The sequence below is a fragment of the Cibotium barometz genome, chromosome 32 (genome assembly GCF_041138505.1).
Source record: "Cibotium barometz isolate CiBa-2024 chromosome 32, ASM4113850v1, whole genome shotgun sequence".
NCBI lineage: Eukaryota > Viridiplantae > Streptophyta > Polypodiopsida > Cyatheales > Cibotiaceae > Cibotium > Cibotium barometz.
The window spans coordinates 50,013,387-50,018,115 of record NC_141077.1 but is presented as its reverse complement, the minus strand read 5'-3'; the positions used below and the strand labels follow the sequence as shown (position 1 = coordinate 50,018,115).

The window sequence follows — 4,729 nt, the reverse complement described above, 5'->3', positions numbered from 1 at the left end:
TGGAGCACTTGTTTGTTTGATGCAACCACTCATGTTTGCATTCATAATCCGCACTTCAGTTTTTATCTTATCAAGAGTAATGCAAACCATTCCAAACTATGACACACGCAGCTTCCATCTCAAAATGTGAAAAAAGAAAACGACTGGGGGGCCAAGCATTACTGTCCCTCGGGTGGCTGTAGAACAGCTATGCGTGTTAGGAGCCGAAGGAAGAAAACGGCAATACACTGCAGAGCGGCCTTGCCACAACTTTCTACCTTCTTAAACTTACATCAATTACACACACACACACACACAGAGAGCATTTAAAAGACGGCGATTTCTAACCCACATGTCTTCGCGCAAACAAGATGATCACCTCACCTGAAGAAGGGGACTAACCGGAGCGAAGCGCGTGTGTGGGTCATCAGAGACTTAAATATGTTGAGATATGTAATCAAGCATGCTCATCTTGTTGCAGTTTAATACTCTCATCACCTGGCCACACACAGCGCCACCACATCATCGAAGGAAGCTGAGGGCAGGAAGAACACATAGCAAGCCAAAGTTGCTTTGCGTCAAATAAACACCGAAACCCTAAATCCTTCCGAATCTAGGGCTAGAATTTGTGTCCGTGGCAATGGGCCTCTTCACACATGTTTCTAAGCGTGCTTCCCATGTGTCTAGCCACAAGGCTTTCAATCTTTGCAAAGTCCAACCTTGAAGGTCCATCACCACATCCTTATCTTTCCTTGGCAACGTGTCATGAAGTTAGGTGAATGCACGTGATATATAGGTTTTCTATGAAGTGAAACCCTCCACCCTAGTCATCCATCCTATGTTGGGTCCAATTGAATCCAATTGAGTACATCACCGGATTGGGGTAGTAACACATTAAACAAGAGACCTATCGTCATGGTATAGCCTCTAGACCCATTTAAGGTTGTTTGGGCATCCAATTTTGCCCCACAACTCAAGGACTTTGTATCCTAAGAAGGTCTTCCGTGCAATCCAATATGAATGTATCATCCCAAACTTGCCCATAGCCTATTTCACATGATGCCAAACCTAAGGAGACATTTCTTTGTGCATAAGTAGCAGAAGTGCCCAACAAACTCCACTTTGGACACTGAGGATGGACTATATGTAAAATAAATGGATTAGGCGTAAAGGGGAACGTAGTGCTAGCTCGTATTCACACAAATCAAGATGATAAGGGTGTTCATTCATTTTGAACAAACACCAACCCCCAACAACCCCCCCTGACTTTTTCCTCTCTCAGTGTCTGCCTGTAGCTAAACTACCTTTTCGACCCTACGTCAAGTTAATGAAGATGCCTCTCTAGAAAGATCTCTCTCAAGAACCTTGGTGAAGATGTCAGCACATTTCTCAGTAGTTAAAAAATTAAACCATTTCAATCTTTTTATCCAGATTCTATTAACACACAAAGTGATACTAATGGAACACATGACTTTTTTGCCATACAACTCAGGATGTTGCATTATAGCTATTATTATAGCTACATTGGAGACTGCTAGACTTCTCCCATCATGTCTCCCAAAATCCTCCTCAACCACACCACTTCATTGTTAGTACCTATCATTGACGTCCTGCTGGTGGAGCGGTGGGGTATGGAGGGAAGTATGGTGTCACAAATTTATGTTATTGAGGGGGAGCACTGAAAGTATGATTTGATTAATGCCAAGTTGTGTAATGTTGGAAGGATAAGCACCACATGGGTAGGTGCCAACTAGGTGACAACTCAAGGATAAGGATGTCACATGTAAAAGATTTTGGCTAAAGGCTCTTTGTATTAGAAGCTCATTGTATGGTTGACAACATATTGCAATATGTTGGGTTGAGAGTACACATTGGTCTCCACATCTTGTCATGGATTATCTTGTTTGGTTTGATCCTCTCGAATCTAATCCCTCACTATGAGAATCAATCTATCAACGTCTACCCCTAGCAAATCAAAATTACCAGATGGCATTAAAGCCAAGCTAGATTCTTAGTCTTGGTAGAGTTATAAGATTTGTTTCCTTTTTGGTGCATTTGATTATGTCATTGTGTGTTTTTTGTAATTAGCACACTCTTATCTTAGGGAGAGCATTATTCATGTGATTGCTTTAATTAATAGTTGAATTGAAGTAATGGAGGCCACTCAAAGCTGCCCGTGGAGCTCATGGAGAAAACAAATGAAGTGTGTAAGAATGTGGGAGAATCTCCTGTGTGAAGATAGAAGAAGTCTATACCTCGAGGAAAGGTTGGTGTTCAAGTCAAGAGCTTACCTTAGCCTTGCCAAAGCATGTGTCATTGAGTCTTACCTTAGTGTTGTTAAAGCACATGTCGTTGGGTGTTGCCTTAGAGCTGCAAAAACTACAACTTCCCTATGTGAGTGCGCTAGCTCATTTGTCATGTCCTCACTCCGTTGTCACATCAGCATGCTTCTTTGCCAAAGCGATGAAGGTAAAGCTCTCTATGCCTAGATGGAGATGGTCCTTCGTGATGGTTCTCTCTCACAAAAGGCGGGGAATAAAAGGGAAGCTAATGCAAGAAGACAACCTACAAACAAACCTATTTAAGTAAGCATTCATCTAGCATCATGCATGAATCCAATAGCATATAAGCAAGAAAAAAGAGGGAAAAGGAGAGCTCACAAAATATTGCAAGGGAATGATTATGTCCTGCTTATTGTAAAAAATGACTTATATACAAATGACTTATTGTAATGGAATGATTGTGTCTTGCTTATTATAAAAAATGGCTTATATACAAATGATTGTATCTTGCTTATTGTAAAAAATGACTTATATACAAATGACTAGTTGTCATACTAGGCTAGCCAAACTTAAAAATCATCCGAGCTCTATTACTAGTCCTAAGCAACTATATACATGGAGTCCGTAGATTTTCCCTATTTGGACATCAAGCACATAGGGTAAGGCAGCTTTATATGTTCTAGTGTCGTCTTACAAAAGATGAGTGCTTGTTTGAGCGGGTAAGATGGCAAAGCACCTTACGGTGGATCAGGCGGGTAAAATCATGTTAAATCTATGAAGTGGTTAACATATCCCCCTTCCTAATTGTCTCACCATATCCTCGTGCTTACCCAAGTCGATTGTGAAGCTACTGTTAGGGTGGAAAGGCATGGGCAGTCCACGATATGCCATTAATTGTTGGCAGGTTGACTGGTGTAGAATGGAACTGATCCATAGCCAAATGCAAGGTAAAGTGGTGATAATATTTGGGTAGGTAGCTCGATGATGAGAGAGCATGAAAGGTGATAGGCGATGTAGAGGTTCTTTATGCAAGGCCATGTTGGTTGTGGAATTGATTGACATGGGGAGATGGCGGTCTGGATCTTCATGGCATGACGACATGAGGAGTATGGCCGAATCACACAGTGTGATGTTGAGAGAGTAGGCTTTTTTATTAGCAAATACGTCAGCCACCACCAAGGCGAAGTTTATTTCATGTTAAAGTGGAGTCAAAGTAGAGGTTATATGCATTAAAGCTCTTTGGAGATACCTCCAAGGTCTCGAGGGTTCTCTAGGCAATGGGTAATACCATAAGCCAAGCTTTGTGCCCACTACCATGGTTCCCCTATCTATAGACATACTTGGAGGGTTGGTGTTGACAAGGTTAGTTGGTGTTATAGATGCATGTGTTTGTGTGTGCTATGAGATCTAAGAAGTGAAAAATTATCAAATCATTTGGGATAGAGGCAATGTGGATAAAATGGGTTGTGTGATCGAAGACTAGGCCAACAACATGAGGCCCAACAAAAGGTCCCTTTGTTGTTGTTAATCTAGATGGTTATTGATGAGATAAGGCTTACTGTAGGTTTGTGAAAGAGAAGTGCCTATGTATCTCTTACATACAGAGCTTATGAATATATTATAGGTGGTGTGCATGGGTGTAGAAACTATTTTCTTTGGCACTTTCATTTTGCTTTCTTCGATGCTCTCTTTTTTTTTAAAGGCCCATAAAGGATTAGACATGTAGTATGTCACTAGTCTCATAGAAAGACATGACAAAAAGCTTTCAAGATCGACACATGATCCCAAAGGCTTCCAAAACCCAATATCAGCATCATGTCTTTAAAAGTGACCACTCTATGTGATCGTGAAGTATTTGACCATGCCGTAAAGTTCTATCTGCTTGATGAGGACAGAAGTTGGGATCTTCATTGAGATCAAAGACTTTGCTTGGGCACCTCCTCCAAGATGAGGATGATAAGCTAAAAGAACCGACATGTGGTAGGGCCTTGGCATAGTAGAGGTCATTGAAGTTATTAATTTAGAGGTGCATCTTCATGGTGACCGGTGTGGGGCCATCAATGTAGGGAAAGCTGTAAGTTAGCCCTTTTCCTTCCATATGTGGGAACTCATGCCAAGACACCTCCTTTTGATTGGTGAAGGGTGTGGGCCATAAATGTAGGGAAAGTTGTAACCTAGCCCTTTTCATTCCATGTGTGGGAACTCATGTAAAGCCACCTCCTTTTGATTGGCATGAACTTGGTGAAATTATGAATTTCTCTAGGTGCGGCCACATATTCCCACCATATTCAGTGATTTCGTTGAGAGATAGGGCATGCGCCACTCGGGTTGGAACATGTGTGGCTGGGTAGTCCTTAGGATCAACAAAGTGCCAACCTCCTCTGGTGTGCCACTAGGAATGTGTTGGTTCACCAAATATATTTCAGCCATGTCAAAGGGTGTATCCAGGTGGCTATGGATGTTGCCAT

The 4,729-nt window shown here is 41.7% G+C and overlaps 1 non-coding gene across 1 annotated transcript; it reads right to left on the bottom strand.

Annotated features, from left to right (window-relative positions):
* Positions 1 to 401: 401 nt before the first annotated feature.
* On the bottom strand, positions 402 to 483 carry LOC147620305 (small nucleolar RNA Z199). Its single transcript, XR_015261813.1, has one exon. It is a non-coding gene; the product is annotated as a small nucleolar RNA Z199 (small nucleolar RNA).
* Between the last annotated feature and the right edge of the window lie 4,246 nt (positions 484 to 4,729).